Raw genomic sequence first — 18,287 nt, 5'->3', positions numbered from 1 at the left:
ATCTATAGATTGGCCCTTAAACTACAACAGTCTCCGGGGAGCAGAGAAACAAACGTAGATTTTGGTTGCGGTTTGTTGTGTTTTGTGGTTTTTTTCTGTTTCTTTTCCTACACAGACAGTCTTTGCCCAGGAGGGGTTAGCATGAAAAATGCATGTGGGGATTGGGGGAGCGGGGGGAGTGGGAGGAAGGAGCTATCGATCAAGCATCTCTGAAAGCCACGCAGCTGTGCCAGCCCCGCTGCCTCTGCCAGCCCTTCCCTCGCGGTGCCGGGCTTGGTGCCTGCCCTGCCTTTGGGATGGGGCTCCTGATGTTGTGCCGCCCTGGATCCTGGAGAGGAGCTCATGCTGCAGTGGTCAGATGCTTCTGCCAGCCCTTTCCAGCAGCGCCAGTGCCAGGCTCGGTGCCTACCCCGGGTTCAGATTCAGTGTCGGGAAATCGCCCTGGATCCCACAGAGCGATCGGATGCCCCGCGGTCCCTGCCCTGTGTGCAGCTCCCTCCACGCAGGCTCGCAGCTCACTCCTCGCTGTACAGCACGTCACAAATGGGGCCTTTTCCCCCACATCTAAGGGATCCTCCTCCCAAGCTCCACAGAACCATAAGGAGGATCTGAGGAATAGCAACAGCTCTGTCCTCTGTGCCCATCAACCCTCCTGCCCACCCCACACCTCTGTACCACTCTAATCAGAAATAATTATAATAATTGCAAATAATAATGATCCTGAGCCTGATGCAAACAGGGACACAGCCCAAGTTTGAGGGTGAGCTCCAAAGCAGGCAACCAAGCATGAAGATGGGCAACCCAGCCCATCTCCCAGACCAAGAAGAGCAGGCTGGGGCGTCTCCAGATCCAGCAAGAGCAGATGCTGGCAGGAGATCAGGGACACAAGTCCTGCTGTCAGCTTAGGAGCTGTGCTGTGTCTGGTCCCGGCAGAGCTGGTGCTCCTACCAGAGTTGGTGCTCCCCACAGGCAGTGCCCTCACAGCTGTGTCCCTGAGAAACCCAGGGTACAATCCCTGTATCAGGGTAAGGCACTGCAAGGGTAAAACCTTCTCCAGATGGTTCTCATCAAGATGGGAACATCAAGAAATGGTGCTGGAGTGGATGCTTCATGCTATTGATGTCTCCCCCACCAAACCCAGCACTGCTAGCCAAAACCAGTCTGAAGCCTGGGAGGAGAAGAAGGACTGATTTTAGGTATCACCTTGGCTGAAAGTGCCCTGAAATTTGTCCCAAATGTGAGATTTGGGAAGGGTGGGAGAGGAGAAAACAGTGAGAAGAAAAGCGGTTGGAGAAATGGCTTATATTATCCCATGAGGGGGAAAAAATCCCTGACATCTTTGCTTCTCCCTCTGGCTGGGCACTAGAGTATGGCATTGGGGACCTCCTGCTTTACCAGTGGCACCAGGATGTGGCACCCAGCAGTTCCAGCCTGGCCTGACATTTTGCTCAGTTCCTGCCATGCTCGGTTCCTGTGCACCTGGGGGAGCAGCTTGGTGCCCTGCTCACAGCTGGGATTTTGGGGTATGAACACAACCAAGGGGGCTCAAAAAAGCTGGAGAGGGGTTGAGCTGTCCTCATTTCAGTGCAGAAATCTGAGAGCATTTGCCACCAGGAAAGATTTTCAAAGATCTGGAGCTATGGGGAAGAGGTGTTCTCTCCTCTTGTCCGCTGTGGTCCGAGCCAAGGGCAGGGACTCCCCAGGACCCTCAGCTGCCTGGTCCCGGCCATGCTGAGCTACTGTGAGCCCTCAGATTTCCACCCCTCACGGAGGAAAAGCTCATGGCAGCAGAAGGAGAGCTTAGCCCGAATCACCGACCCCAGCCTGGCACAGACCCTCGACTCCCTGCCAGCCCCCAGCACATCTCTGGCCCCGTGTGGCAGACCCTGGGTCCATAACCCAACTTGATCACACCTGGCTGCCTTCAGGATGGGCACCTCCAGCCGCGCCCACAGCCCCGGTGCCCCCAGCAGGGTGCGGGGAGCTGCCGGGGTGAGCCCGGTGCCAGCCTGGGTGCTGGGGACACAGCCGTCCCCTCCCGCCCCTTGCAGCCGCAGCACTGCTCACGGAGGTGCCTCTGACCGCTGCAGGTTCCCTGAGTGCCCTTATCTGAACACAACCTTAATTACACCCAGTGGCTGAGCTCTGATGCTCCCCTGGGTTGACCCTTCCTACGTGTACTGGGGCACTGCATCGACGGGGCTGACCCAGGGACCCAGAGAGAAGGAAACTGAGGCACAGAGCACGGGAGCATCCTCAGCCTTGCATCCACAGAGCAGTTTTATCATCTCTGCACTTGCTGGGGGTGTATACGCCCAAATGCCCCAAAACATTAATTTTAATGATTTTGTCCATGTTTATCCCCATTACAATTACGGAGTCCCTTTAGCCTGCGACTGCCAGGGCTTGTCCAAGACTGGCAATTCCTGGAGGTTCCCCAGCCCCAAACACAGCCAGGGCTCCTGAACCCCCACCCCCCCACCAGGCGCAGCCGATACCCCAAAGCACGCAAACCCCTCCCTGCCATAAGCTCGGGAGGCCCGCGGAGCGCGGAGCTGTTGCTAGGATGATTTTCCATTCAGCAGGACACAAACCATCCCCGGCACAGAGCCTGCTCCCCCTCCGTGGGGCCGCGTGTGTGCTGCGGGGACGCGGCAGCCGCTGGGCTGCACGGACCCCCCACACCCGCACAAACCCTCGCCCGCACGCTCCGGTCCGTGTTTCGCCACCTCGCTGCCTCCAGCCCACGTCCCCCGTCAGTCCCAGCTGGGAACAGTTTCCCTTGCAAAGGAAATTCCAGTGCAGGAAGGTGAAGGCAGCCGGGCAGGCGCTGGAGGCGGCGGGCTGAGCAAAAGTGCTTTTTAAAAAAGTTGTTTGATGATTCCTTTTGCTGCTTTGTCAAAGGCAAAGGGACCCCAACGGGGCCGGGCGGGACGGGACTGTGATGGGAGGGAGATGCCGGAGAGCAGCCGGGCAGGAGCCAGGCGCTTCCCACAGCCAGGCGGACCTCGACAGCAATTAGTGCGACTAAAGGAACGTCGGCTGGCCCGGGATGCTCTCCCACTCGTGGTGTCCGTGTTTGCAGCGACACAGGCTGAGGCTGGGCTCTGCCAGATTCCATCTGCCACTCTCTCCACCACTGTCCTGAACTCCGCTGGCAACAAAAATGCTTTAAAAATCCCCGCTGATAGCAGCAATAACTGCCCCATCCCACCTGCCTGCACGGCAGCCGGCCACGGAGCCGGTCCCTCGCACCTTCCCCCTCCCTGGGACCCCCTCGGGGAGAAGGAGGCGAGGGGGACTTACCTGCACGCAGGACTCTGCCCTCGCTGCGGCTCCGCTCTGCCTGATGTTCGCTCTGTGGAAGTGGGAAGCGTTTTAGATCATGCACTAGGTTATATATTGTCTGCAAGTCTGGCCCTAGGGCGTCCATCAGTTGGTCTTGCTTTGCTCCTGCCCCTATATGGAAGATGCATCACATGCTCCGCAGCTCCCAGCTATCCGCCTGGCGAAAGAGGAAAAGAAGAAGGAGAGGAGAAAGGGGGAAGAAAAAAAATTAAAAGGATCTTCATCACCATGAAAGAGACAGGGAGAATTTCTCAGTGGAAAACCCACCAGCCAGAAATCCCTGCCTGACCTGAACTTTCCCAGCTCTCCTTTTGTTATCCCTGGCTCCCAGTGCCCCTTTCATCTCTGTTCAAGGCCGGAGAGATGTGAAGGTGCCTTCACCTTGATCACTCTCCTGCCTCGCCTCTGAGCAGGTGAGGGGCTGCAGCTTCTGCCTGCTGCTGCTGTCCCCCTGCAGCTCTCCAACGCTGAATATTTATCCCTCCCCAGCCGTGCCCCGTGCTGCCAGGCAGGGCAGGGATGGGGCGCTCCCAGGGCTTCCCAACCATCCTGCCCCAAACACACTCAACATCCTGGGGCACCAGGGCCATCACACGGGGACAGAGTCACTGAGGTGGCACCTCCTGGAGTGGGGGCTGGCCAGGAAAGCTCCGTGTGCTGCTTGGAATGGGAGCTGCTTCCCTCACCCACCCAAGGGAAAGGGGCTGGTGGGGAGCTCCTGGCACAGTCAGGTGTGAGTGTCCTGGCCACCACCATGGTGGGGACAGGAAGGACAGGCAGGAGGCTGCTGCACCGCTGTCCTGCCAGATGTCCTAAGGGTTGGAGGACATTTCTCCAGAAGAAGCAGGAGTTTCCCCCCTTTCCCCTATCTCACCTTCCCAACAGGTGTGCACAGCTGGTTGAGCAGAGGCTGCAGAAATCCCAGTTTCATCATCTTCTGCACCAAATCTTACCTGGTGGCTTCTCAAACCATGGCACCACTGCCCCCACCCCACCAGCTCCCCAGGGCAATGTGCAGGTCCTGCTTTCCCGCTTGCCCCCGTGTCTCCAGGCTGGGAGCCAAGCAGGGCGCATCCCTCTCCTGCTGTGGGTAGGGCATTCCTGGCTGGAGCCTCTCTGGGAAAGCCTTGGCCTCTCTGTCCTCAGAAAGGGAACACGAGGTGATGACATCCCTCCCAAACTCAGAGGGATCCTTGGGGCCTGATGCCTTCTGGTGCACTTGGTCACACAGAGCACAGGTGGGTCATTTCTCTGTCTGTAATGATGGGTTCCTGTTTTCATTATGAATATGATGGGGTTGTTATGTAATGTTTTCATTTGATAAGGTTCAAAACCTAAGAATTCTTCATCAATGATTTTGTTTGGTCTCTTCCCAAACATTCCAGTCCTTGGCTGAGCTGACAGTGCACTCCCAAGGTCCCTGACCCTGCCCACAAACCTGCATCTTCTTCTGAACTGCATTTCTACCTTCTTCAGAAATAGTGGGGGGAAAATAATTTTGTTACACCACTTAATTGAAGCAATTCTGGAACCTTGGGTACACTCACATCTGAACCTGGGTGAGGGATTCTCATCTTCAGGTGGCACAGACATGGGGAATTTGAGGCGGCATCTCATAGGACCTTTAAATACAGCTGAGCCCTGTGAGATCATGAGCAAAGATTTTCTTGTAACACTTTAGGAGCTGAAGGGCCAAGGGTCAGGCTGGTGATGTGTCTGCATTGAAGAGTCCTCTGGGCAGAAGGCATCTGGAATCATAGAACCATGGAATACCCTGAGCTGGAAGGGACCCAAAAGAAACACAAGTCCAGCTCCTGGCCCTGCACAGACACAACAACAATCCCACCCTGGGCATCCCTGGCAGCACTGTCCAAGCTCTCCTGGAGCTCTGGCAGCCTCGGGGCCATGCCCATTCCCTGGGGAGTCTGGGCAGGGCCAGCACCCTCTGGGGAAGAGCCTTTCCCTAATATCCAGCCTGACCCTGGCCTGGCACAGCTCCAGCCATTCCCTGATCCCGTCCCTTGTCACAGAGCAGAGATCAGAGCTGCCCCTTGGGAGGAGCTGCAGCCCCCAGTGAATCTCTCCTCAGTCTCCTCTTTTCAAACCAAGTGACTTCAGCCACTCCTCACGTGGTTTAATTCCCCTCTATCCCATCCTCCTGGCCCTCTTCTGGTGGCTCTTTAATAGGTTTGGATCTCTTTTATGTTGTGGTCCCCAAAACTGCCCCCAGAGCTCCAGCTGGGGTTGTGCCTGCTGCCTTTGGTTCATCAAAGCTGGGCTGAGCTGAGCTCTCCTCCCTTGGAGCTCACACCTCCATCCTGCTACAGCTCAGGTCTCACCATTCTGAGGATCCCAGAGGCAAAGCCATGGAGAGGCCAGTGCCTGGTCTGAGCATGGTCCACATGGACCAGGATTTCCTCCGAGTGCCCCATTCTCACAGCAGAATTGCTTCTGGTGTCTCTGTGTGCTCTGAAGCTTTGTGGTGCGGCTGTAGAGGGCCCATGGCAATGCCAGGAGGTCTGGTCTTCCCAACCTCAGTTAAAATAGCTGTGTCAGAACAAAGGATGTTTCCCTGGATCTCCATCTCCAGGCACACACTGCTGTGTGTCAGACCAGAGCCTGCTGAGGCTTTGTGAGAGCTCACAGTTCTTTGCAGCTGAGGAGCACGGTCCCCTTTTGGGACTCTTCCTCTCAGTCACAGCTGTGATCCTCAGGGCAGGACAGTCCCACCTTCCCTAGGGATGACCTGATGGAACAGGAAAATCTTTCTGGAGACAGAGCAGGTGCTCTCTCTTTCTGGGTGCTCTCAACAGGAGGGAAATGGCTCCTTCCTCTTTAGTTTGAACTTCACTTGGGTTCCATTTCAGCCTCTTCCTGACGTTCTCAGTGATTTTCAGCAATCTTGAACTCATGGTTCTGATCATGGAATTTCTTACTGGATCCACACTTGTCCTTGTGTTTTTCCATACACAAAACACACTTTCCCAGCTTTGGGGCTGGGTAAGGGCCCCATCCTCCCTGCCAGGACCCCCACTCCACTGAGCACCTTCCCCTCATGCTGATGCCACTTTGACATGACCTCCCACCAGGCTGGAGGCATCCCTGCTCAGATAACAGAGCTGCATCCAGCTGGGAAGCTCAAAGGCAACAAGCTCAGATCCTGGTGGGAGATGCTGCTCCTGTTGCTGCAGGATCCAGGGAATCTGAGTCCTGGAGCAAATCACACCTTCTCCATGCTGAGCAGGCTCAGCCTGCTCCCAGGGGATGGGAGGAGGAGGGCAGGGATGAAAGCAACCAGGATAACTGGTGTCCTTGTGGTCCTGTACTTGTGAATGGTCAGAAACTGAATGGCTCACAAGGACTTTGGAATGGGAGGGATGGGCAGACCTAGCCAGGCACTGCTGAGGTGGGAGCTCCAGCAGGAGTCACTGAATATGGAGAAATCCACCTGGTTCATGAAGTTCCCCAGCTTTGACTAGTAGGAAGCCTGGAGAGTGCCCAAGAGAAGTCTCCTGTGAGTTTGCTCTGCCTGTGTCCTCTCCCCTTTCCACAGTTCAGCACCACCAGAGACTTTGCTAGAAGGAATTTTTTATGGCCTTGTGCAGCCAAGGTGTCCCCTCTGGTGGGTTCAGACACTGGAGAAGATGGGGAAGTCTCAGGCCAGTTCCAAGGGGACCCAGATGATATTCTCTAGAATCAGTTTAAGTTTGCCCTTTTAGGTAGACCTGTTCCCTTGATTATAATCTTTTACAAATGAATTTGACAATTAACAGCTGTGCATATCTGTTTTCTGGAAGGAATTTGTTTCCCTGAGCACCAAAGGAAGGACCAGGTCCCATTCCCATGGAGTCTTGAACCTGGAGGGTTTTGTTCTTCTGCCCAGAACTAAAGACAGTTTCCTCTGTTCTGCTTTGTCTATTCAGCTGAAAGTCCCACATGAAGGGTTTTGCTGAAGGTCTCAGAATTGAAAACTCGGGTGCCTACACATCAGTGCCTGGGACAGCTATCTGTGGTTGGGGCCTGAAATTCTGAGCCTGAGCCTGGTTAAGGGAGGAGAGCCTTGTCCTGCAAGGAGCCAGCCTTGCCTAAGTCAGCCTTGCCTCTGCAGCTGGCCTGGAGCTGGTCAGAGGAACTCCCTGGGAGCTTTCAGGGTCCTGTTGGGGCAGCTGCCCCATTGCCCTGTGCAATGCTGAGCGGGGAGGGTGGGAGGAAACCCCTGCCAGGAGGGGGAACTTCCATTTTTCCGTGTGGTTCAGAGGTGATGGAGACCATCGTACGTGATGGAGAAGACAGAGAGGTCTGAAGGGGCTGCGGCTGCAAAGTCCATCAGCTTTTGCTGTGACAGAGGAGCTCAAGAGGCTGGAGGCAGCTGCTGTGACAGAACGAATCCGGAGCCCACATCCCTCCCTCCTGCAATTAAAAAGGCGGAAAAAGGGAAAAGAGCAGCTTTGCCGGTGACCTTTCCCTCCTGCAAATCTCAGCCCGCCCCACTTCCTACACCAGCATCAGGAGCAAACAGCCGGGCTGGGACCTGGCAGACCTGCAGCGGCACAGAACTACCCAAGGAGCTTGGCCGTGCCTGTGTGTGTGTGCACACCAGAGTGGCTGCTTTCTTCCAGCCTGCAGGCTGCTCCGGGGAGGGGGAGCGGGAAGGGCTCGCTTGCCAGCTCCTCCTGAGGTCCACTGAGAGGTGTCTGTAGGGCTCATCTCAAGAATGTCAGAGTGCATGTGCTCCGCGAGACGGCCTTTCAGGAGGCATCAGCCCGGCTGTCACGCAGTGGACCACAAATCGGGAGTGACAGCTGTCTCCGTGTGCACCATCCATCTGTGGCAAATGTGTCAGCTAGCTGAACACTCCCGAGGAAACTGCTACGGAGCTGGGAGAGGAGGAGAGAGAGAGAGGGGGAGTGAGGGAGAGGGAGAGGGGGGAAAACGCGGCAGCAACAGGGGCCACGACCAGCAACACGTTAACCCGCCAAGGCCACGGGTCCTGGGTGGTCTTGGAAGAGTGAACAAGGGGCTGTTGTGTGGTGGCACCTCCAGGGCTCAGTGGAGAGGCCCATTAAACAACAGCCCTTGGCCCTCCCAACCCAAGAAGCTCCAAACCATGAGTGTTGATGATGCCATAAAGCTGTCACGTGAGGTGGTGGCACTGGTGCCACAGTGGAGGGAGGAGGACAGCTGGGCTTGGAGGGGCAGCCGGTCTGGGAGAGGATGCACCAGTCCCAGCACCACCCCAGCTCTGATGCTGCTCAGGACCAAGGAAAGTGTTGGGCCCTGGGGCCATGGTGGGACAACCTGTCTCTTCCCCTGATGGATGTCACCTCCCCCTTTTCTCCTCTCCCCTCCTGCTCTTTCCAGCACACTGAATTCTTCATCCTGGCTGAATTTGGTGCTGTGGGACATCACAGCCACGGGAGCTGCATTTGCTTTGCCATGCTTCTGAAGCAGGTCCTTGTGGTTAACAGAGAAAAGGTGACAACTCTTCCCTTGAATTTCTTCACTCATCCTGTTAAAATGTGCTCAAAGAGGAGATTTCTTGGGCTGGAAAAAACTTGGTACTTGCAAACCACTCACTCCTTCTTCAGATGATACCCAAAAAGTTCAGTCCCCTCACTTGGCCTGTGTTTTTGATGCTTTTCCAGTAATACCTTTTGAGATCCTCCACCACAAATTTCCCATTGGCACAAAAACTCCTTGAACTGTTGTACCAACCTGCTAAATTATGAACTGGAGTCTTTCCAATGGACTGCTGCTGGAGGATTATCCATGCATTCCCAGAGACCAAGGAGCTGGAAGCTCCAGGCCACCAGCCACTGGTGACACACACACCTTGTCACCAGCTCAACCCTGACAGTGAACAACAGCAACAGCAGCTCGAGTCTTTTAGCAGCCAAAGGCCCAGGCTTCACTCTTGGGCAAAAGCACTGTGCAGGCACCTTCAGAGCTGTTTGGAATGGGGAGAGCCTTCCCTTGCTCCTGTGGAGGTTGGAGGACAGAATTAAAAGAAGATGCATAGGAGGTCCTGATCTGAGTCTTTCTCTGTAGGTATTTCTGCTTTATGGTCTCAGCTGAGCTCCACATTCCAGTTGAGAGTGGTAAACTGTGTTGTTTCTGGTCACGGGTGGGACAACAGGAACAATTTGATTTCCAGCCTTAAGTTTTCCAGCAGGACACACCTACTGCAGAGAGGAAACTTAGCCAACACCCTTGTATGGGTTCTGCAATGACAAAACACCAGCTTCCTGCCCCGGATCCCAAACCTGGGACACAAACCTGGGCATTTCCTGGCCCAGAGTGCTGCTGCAATGACTGTGAGCAGCTTTGTCCATTCTCCAGTGTAGAAGGAAATGGATGGGATGGGATGGGATGGGATGGGATGGGATGGGATGGGATGGGATGGGATGGGGTGGAATAGTTCAGTTGGAAGAGATCAACAGTGACCATCTAGTCCAGCTAAAGTCCTTTCAAACATTTACAATCTGAAGATGGGAATTACAGCAAGACAAAGCTCTCATTTCCTCTGAATTCACTGGAGTTGCAAGGAAAACTTTCCAACAAAGGAGGCATGAAATCCCTGGCACTGGCTAGGACAAGCTGGGCATCTCCCTCACTGCCACGGCGCTTCTGAGGAATCCCCAAAGCACAGGCAGTGACATTTCCACGTTGGCTGCCCCGAGCAGGGGGCCGGGGAATGTTCACGGGAGCAGAGGAGTGGAGCCAGTGGGGCAGGGAGGAGGGGCTGGGAGATGACTCCACCAGCTGGGAAAAGGAAGCCTTGTGTAGAAGATCAGTGATCTAAACCATTTTTCATGCCAACAACTCTATGCAGTAAGAGCTAATTAGAGTTTAAATCCCAGAATAAGCAACATATTCCTCCTCCCGTTGGGTTTGAATGATAATCCCTGTAGTAGTGCTTATTTATAACACCACTTAGCACCAAACTGAGCAGTGAACACAGCTAAAACCTTGTCTGGGAGACAGGAACCTGTCAGCCAACAAAGCCAGTGAAAGGTATTTCCACAGGGAGAACATGGAAAAGACATGAGGTAATTCCCAGCTGGTTTGCAACACCCAGGGTGGTTGGAGGGAGAGTTGCACAAAAAAGTAAATCAGAAAGTTCAGTGATTGGGTTACCAAAAGCCACATTGGTCTGGCAGAGGTGAGCTCTCTGCTCATGAACAGAGCGGATGAAAGTGTTGAAAATGTGAAGCAATTTATAGAAGGATTAATTCTGTATTTCTCAACCAACTAAGGGCCACTGGGAATCAGGGCAGATGAGTTAAAGTAATATGTGGAATAAAAATTATCCCAGAAACGTGGGAAGGTGAGAGCAGAAGCAAATATAGTCCCAGCATCAGCTGTCATGGGTAATAGAGCCTCACGAATCAGGCTCTAAAAGAGAGATTTCCTCCATATCATTAAAATTGCAGCTTCTCTGATGGCCTGGTTGGCCCTGGGATGGGCCCTTCATGCCCAGCCCATGTTTGATTTGAACATGTAGGAATGATCACATGAGGGACAAAGCACAGGGAGGCTCCTGCTCTTCAGGTGGCTTCCAAAAGCGCCCCAGAGAACAGATGTGCAGGTCTGTGAGGGGCTCCCAAAACAGCAGCAAGTGGCATTTTAAATTTGAGTGTGGGACCCTGAAGAACAGAGGGGAAGAAGGAGCACAGCAGCGTTCAAGGGGAAAGTAATTCAATAAAACAAGAACTGCTTTGATCAAGGTGTCCTCAATTCCAAATTGAGCAAAGGTGGCTGAAACAACGATCTGAGGAAGACAAAATGGAAAGCTAAAGTCTCCATTCTGTTAGTGTGAAGCTCCCCTCTCTTGTGCCTGTATCAAACACACACCCAAAGGAATTCCATATTAAATCTGGGCAACTGAGACCACCAGAGAGTGTGCATTTGCCCAGAAAATGCAGGAACAGGATGGGTAAAGAAATGCTCAGTGACTCAGAGAGAGGAACTGGCTTGGCTTTTCTTTTCAGGGATTGAGCTCCAAACCCCTCCAGGAGTACAGGAGCTGTGAGAGCTTTGCACAGGACCCAGTCAGCACCTTCCCCATCCAACTCCCCCCGTGCACCGTCCCTCGTGCCACGTCTTCCGAAAGATTAGGCTGGACAGAGAGACTGGGAGCTTTTTTACCCATCTGATCTTCTGTTTCATCACTGGAAAATGTTTTCACAGATGTCCTCGTTGCCACAGGTCTTTGGTTGGCAGCATTTCATGGGGACATGTGACTTGCATACCAATAAGGCTCCCCTTGGCAGGTCCTTCCACTGCTTGCTGATCCTTTCTCCTCAAAACTCTCCCAGGACTGAGCTGTGGTCTGTGCTTGGTGGCCTGGCCACTTTCTTGGCAGCTGGGAGAGATTCAAACTGACAGAGGGCAGGATTAGATTAGATAATAGGGAGAAATTCCTCCCTGTGAGGGTGGGCAGGCCCTGGCACAGGGTGCCCAGAGCAGCTGTGGCTGCTCCTGGATCCCTGGCAGTGCCCAAGGCCAGGCTGGGCAGGGCTTGGAGCAACCTGGGACAGTGGGAGGTGTCCCTGACATGGCAGGGCTGGAATGAGATGATCCATAACATCTCCTCCAGCCCAAACCATTCCATGATTCAGTGGAATTCAGTCTGCAGGACTGTGGCTGCAGACAGAGCTGATCCTGCTGTTTTCCTGTTGGGCTGTTCCCCTGTTTGCCCTGAGGAGCAGCTCTCATGGACACACTCCTGCCTCATGGATCTCACCACGCCTGATCTTTTGGGAAAGTGCTTTTCCCCAGCCCAGGAAATACCCAGACTCCTTTGAAAAGTGCTCTCCTTCACCCTGCCTTCCCTCTCTGTGTCTGGATCTCACAGCCTGGTTTTCTAACACGGGACCAGGCAGGGGGGCCATCTCCCTGCCTTGCAGAAGGTGCCTCACTGGTTCCCAAAGCCCCACACAGGGACCTATTCCATGGGCTGGTTTCCAGCCCCTTCCAGAACCTTGTCAGTCTCAGAGCCACCAGAGGAGCCAAATCAGGGCTCTGTCACCCCTTCCACCCATCTGAGCTGGGAAGATCTGTGCCAGCTGCTGACCCAAGCTGTGCCCCTCGCCTCTGCCCCAGTCCCGGTTTCCTGGCCATGCCTGGGACCTGCAGGGTGCAGGATCTCCACCAAAAACTCCCCCACAGGCGGGTCAGCAGCGGGGCAGAGCCCAGCCCAGCCCAGCCCAGCCCCGGGCCCGGCGGGAGCGGGGCCGCCCCGGGCGGTGTCCGGTGTCCGCTCCGCGCCCGGGTCACTCCGCGCTGCCTTCAGGAGCCATCAACGCCACGGCAGCGACAGAACAGCGACAAAAGGCTCTGAAGTTGTCCCTTTCCTGCCTGGGGAAGTCCTCACTGGGCTGGGGGTGTCAAAACCTGCAGAAGAAAAGTGCTAGGCAAGAGTGGGGCTCTCACAGCTGAAAAATAAGAACGAAATTAAAAATCAGCAGAAGAAAAATGGCAAAAGCCCCTGCAACCTGTCTGGGATGTGTTTGCCAGCCAGGGAAGAGGAAATCAGGTTCAGAGGCCAGCAAATGAGGTTCTAGAGGGTGGGAAAGCCATGGTGGGAGCAGCTGCTTTCCTGGATTTACATCCCAGTCCCTTCCCACCTCACTTTTGCGCTCTCTGTCCAGTGATGCACTGCATTCACTCACTTCCCCAGCTCCAAGGAGACTTTCCCGTTCCTGTGCCCTGTCATATCCTATCCTGCAGGACCTGAGGCAGGATTTCCTGGAGCCCTGGTGCTGGTTGGGTGGCCATGCACACACTGGGTGGCCTGGTGGTGCTTCTAGGAGGTCCTGGTGACTTCACATGGCAGCATTTCCTTGGAAATTTGGGTCTTTTATTGGACAAAGCCCAAGAAGCCTCACAAAAATTCTTACCACTTTTCAGCTTTTGACTATTTTGTCCAATTCAGCTGAAATGGGGCCAAGCACTCTGGGAGGGAGAAGGCTGGGATGGGCAGCATGACCATGTGGACCTGGTCCAGCCAGCTGCACCCACAGCACTGCATTGAAACTGTGAGAAGGACCAGGACAGGCAGGAGCTGCAGCAGGAACAGGGAGGAGCTGGTGCTGCAGGGCTGCTCACTGGACACCAGCAGCTGGCAAGGCCAAGGCTTGCTGGAGCCATACAATGAGGAATTAGAGACAAGTCCATGTCAGTTGACACAACCTGGCTTCCTTCAGCTGCTCTGACAGGTTTCTGGAGAGGATGAAGCTTGGCCAGTGACAGAGCAGCTCTGTGGCCAGTTGCCTTGGAAGCACTGGTCTGATCCATGCAGCACAATGATTCAGAAAAGAGGGAAAGATAAAAATAACCTGCTGCACATTGAGCAAGCCAGGCCCTGGCTTGGGAACATCTCCCAGGCAGGGAGTCAGCTCTGGCAAGTTGTGTTTGGGTTGTCATTTCTCCTGCTCACCACCCACATTCTTCTTAACCTAACATGGGAATTCAGGGAGAAATGGCAGAGCTGGAAGAAACAGGGAAGATGTGAGAGCCACGGGGAAGGAAAAGGGCAGGTCCCTCTCTCTAGTCCTGCCCAGAGCCCAGGGGGGACAGCAGGGAAGGAGGCCCTGTGGGATGGAAATGGTCAGGAAGGTCTGGGTGAGGGTCTGAGCCCACCTGGGCTGCTCCCAGAGCTCAGTAGGGTGGATGGAGGCACCAGGGTGCTGCAGGGTGCTGGGAAGGATGTAGGGAGCAAAGGGGAGCGCTGTGATCCTTCACTGTGACACACCACAGGTGTTGGAGGCAGAGCTTGTAACTTCAGCATAGCAAATGTGTGCAAGACAGCAGCAAGACAACAGACCAGAGAGAAACAGGAGGGTGAACAGCTCTTTCAAGCAGCCAGGGAAGAAAAAATAATAAAAAAAAGCACTTTGGCTAGAAGGTGCTTTACGAAGTATTTATGAGGTGGGCTCGTTAAAAATGGATAAGCTGTGCAGTGAGGCTGCAGAACTCCTGCAAGCACCAGGAATGGGAGCTTCTGCTGCCCAAGGAAGGCCAGGAGGAGCAAGCCTGAGCTCAGGGAAGTAGTGTGGACATGACTGCTGTGCAGACACCTGCACAGGTCTTGTTGCTCTGCCTTATTTGTGTTCAGGATCTGGGTTGGAAGGGATCTCTACCCCTCATCTTCTACCTCCTTTCTGCAGGAGCTGGAGTAGTTCCTGACGCCAGGCTTGTGCCCCACACATTTTAGGGGCTACTGCATCCAGGCTGAACCCACTGGTAGCTTTACAAACCTGGTTGCTCTCCACAGGGTAAAGGGGTAGGCTTGGATGCAAAGTGGAGGAGCACGGGGCACCCTCCGTCTCCTGCACAGAATGCTCCCGGCCAGAGCTGACTGTAGGTCGGACGAGCCAGGAATAGCAAAGAAAGGGTACAACCCGCTGGGATGCAGCTCTGCAGGTGGCAGATGAGGAGGAGAGAGGAGACTTTTGCAGGGCGTGGATGAGGGATCGCAGACAGGTGGGAGCGGTGAGTTGGGTCAGCGCAGCGAGGGTGAGCCCTGCTGTGCTGTGAGGAGCCCTGCCCGCTCCCGCCCCTGCACGGCCGGGTCCCGGGCAGCCACTCCATCCTGCCAGGACCGGTCCCACCTCTCACCGTGTCCATCCTGCCCGGACCGATCCCACCCGCGCCGTGTCCATCCTGCCCGGACCGATCCCACCCCCAGCGTGTCCATCCTGTCCGGACCGATCCCACCCGCGCCGTGTCCATCCTGCCCGGACCGATCCCACCCGCGCCGTGTCCATCCTGCCCGGACCGATCCCACCCCCAGCGTGTCCATCCTGCCCGGACCGATCCCACCCGCGCCGTGTCCATCCTGTCCGGACCGATCCCACCCCCAGCGTGTCCATCCTGTCCGGACCGGTCCCACCGGGCCGCGCTCCGCCGCTCCCGGCGAGGCGTCGGCGCTGCGACAGCCGCGTCCCATCGGCGCGGGCAGCGCGACGCGATGTGATGGGGAACAGCTGCTCGGTGCAACGCGACCTCCCCCGGGCCGGGTCCCCCCGCTCGCAGCACCCGGCGGGGCGTGAGAAAAAGAGCAGCGCTGTCAGGGCCCATCAGCGCTGACGGGCACGGGGGGAGCGGCGGCGGCGGCGGGGGAGCAGGGCTGGAGGGGAGGGTCGTGGGTCCTCGGCACGCGTGGGGCTGGGACGGGGTCCCTGGGGGCAGGGGACGTGCCCCGGGTTTGTGTTTCCCGCAGCGGGGGTTGGCTAAGAGGTAAAACAGGAGCGGCTTTGAGGAGGAGGAGGAGGTGAGGCAAAGCCAGCAGGGATGGACTCGGCCCGGATGGATGCTTCTCTCCCGGTGCCAGCCACAGCACCCCAAGGTCTGTGTCCCCTGTGCACAGCTGGGCTCTGCCGGTGTCCCACACCCGGATCATTCCTCTCTGCTTCCCATTCACGCCCCCTGCTCTGTCCGGGCCGGGGCTCCAGGAGAGGAGACGCTTCCAGCTGTGAGGAGCCAACACTCCGCTAAAGGCACGGCTCAGCTTCCTAGCAACCCCGGCCAGGAAAAAAGCTAAAATCCCGTCTCGGTGGGTGAGAGGCTCCCTCCTGCCCTCAGCTCAGTGACAGTGCGGGGGAGGGCAGCCAGCGGCTGGAGACAGCAACAGATGGGAAGGGCTCTGTGCAGCTGCGAGCCAGAGCTGGCGCTGTGCGCTGCAACTGGAGCTGAGCTGGCCCAGAGCATCCCTGCAGCACCCCCAGCCCTTGGAAAGGCCCCAGGGAAAATACCTGCAGGAGGCAGCACGGTGAAGTGCAGCCATGGAGCTGGGAGTGATGGGCTGTGGGACTGTCCTGGACTGCCACAGGAACGTGGTCACCCCTGCTCCCTGTGGGAAAGGCCCTGTGCTGGGCACTGCCAGCTGAAGTGATCCCCAGAAAATGGGGACTGGTGCTGAGGAGCGAGAGCTGCTGCTCTGGGAGATGCTGAGACAAGGGGAAGAAGGTCCCTCTGTCCCATAGCAGATCTTCTCTGTAAAAGATTCACAAAATCAAGGAATAGTTTGGGTTGGAAGGGACCTTAAGGGTCTTCTGGTTCCAAATGCCTTTCCCAAGGGTCATCACTCAGCTTCACATGGGAATGGTTCCCTGGCCAAAATTCCCAGGTCACACCCATGTCAGACAAGCCCCCACAGCACTCTAAATCTTCTCTGAGGATCCTGGGGTCCTTACTATGTCTTTACTCAGGCAAACATTCATCCATCACTGGCACAGGATAAAATATTGACTCCAAACAACATCCTATGATGACACCTCCATAAGAACAAAACCAACAGCAGGCTGGGACCTGCTGCTCACCTTCCTCAGCAAAATCCAGGGCAGCACCAAGGTCTGCTCCATGAGGCTTGAGCTGCCAGGCTCTGGGCAGGGGAGCTCAGCATCCTGGGGGCTCCAGCTCAGAGCAGGAATCTGTGGCTGTACCTGGTGAATCACTGCTGCTGGGGCTGTGGAATGGGATCTGGAGTCTGGTTGTGTCTGGCCAAGACCAGAAAAAATAATTTGTAGAGACCCTGCAGCCAAGGCAGGAGCTTTCTCTGCAGTCTCACTCCGGACCACGATTTCCATGGAAATAGGGAAGGCTGAGGTTTCTCCACGCCTTTGTCTACCAGCTCCATCTTTATCAGAAATCTTTTCACCATCCTAAAGGGTGAAACCTCATTGACTTGGCCCATGACAGCCCAATGTGTAGAGGTGGGTTTGATGATCTGGAGACCTGAGCTACACAGAGACCCTGACCCTTTTCCTTCAGGCCTCTGAAGTCCCTTCAGGCAAACAAGAACCTTCAGTCATTAGAAGGACTGCATTGAAACTAATTGCCCCAAAAGAGAAAAGCTTCACATCCCGTCCCCAGGCCCCCAGGCCTTTAGGATTTCTACAGGCAGCATGAAATTAGTAAATTGCTATTTGTGTGATTCCCTAGACCCTTGCCCATAGGACATTTTTGCTCTGTCATATAATGTAAACTGCAGGCTTTGGATGTTCAGGGAATCATAAGTAACTGGAAGAAGGAAATGTGACGAGGTTCCTTGGAGAGCTGCAGGCTCCCCAGAGCCTCTCTGGGAATGCAGCACTCACACGCAGAGCTGAGACAAGCACTGACCCCCCTCAGCTGAGCACATCCATTTCCTCCCACGTGCTTATTGCCAGGGAAAAAAGGCACCATTACAGCCAAAATTGAATTTTTTAAATCAATTATAGCGAATGGATGGATTTCATGGCAAAAGAGTTCTCTGCTGGTTCTGATCCTTGGTGTTCTTTGGTCCTTGTTTGCCTCCTTTATGCCAAGGTCAGCCCACTCAGGTGCAATCTGGTATTTCTGGTACTGGTCAGTGCTGAATTTGAAGGTCCATCTGTGGACACAAATAATCATTCACACCAGAGGAACTGGGACAGACAGTTCCCAGCCCTCACTGGAAACACTTCTTGACAGCAATACCAAGCTTGGGGCTGCTCCTTGCCCTGACCACAGACAGGGAAAATGCTGGGTACACCCAGAACTCTGCACCTCCTCCCACCTTCAGACACAGAATTGTAGAGCATCTCCAGCTGGAGAGGGACCCATAAAGATCCCCCAGCTCCTTGCTCCTTGCAGGACCACCTGGAGCTAAACCATGGCACTGTGAGCATCATCCAGGCGTCTGAAATTGGGTAAAATGAATTTTGCTCTTGTTCTGAAGCTTTCTTGTCCCCCAAAGTGCTTACCAGGCCCCTTTGTTCCAGGTGGGTCACTGTCTCATCCACCATTGCATCCATCACCTGTAAAAAGGAGAAGCTCAAAAGATGGAGGACTAACATAAAAATCATGGAATTGTATGGGCTTCTCTTGACCATGAGATGCTGCTGGGGAAACTTTGTTCGAAAGGCTGAAAGCCCTCTCCAGACACCTCTCCCTGGCTTGGTCTCAGAATAATC

Source organism: Fringilla coelebs, assembly GCF_963513975.1.
Source record: "Fringilla coelebs genome assembly, chromosome: 16".
NCBI lineage: Eukaryota > Metazoa > Chordata > Aves > Passeriformes > Fringillidae > Fringilla > Fringilla coelebs.
The sequence above is the reverse complement of the archived record's forward strand: the minus strand, read 5'-3'. Positions refer to the sequence as shown.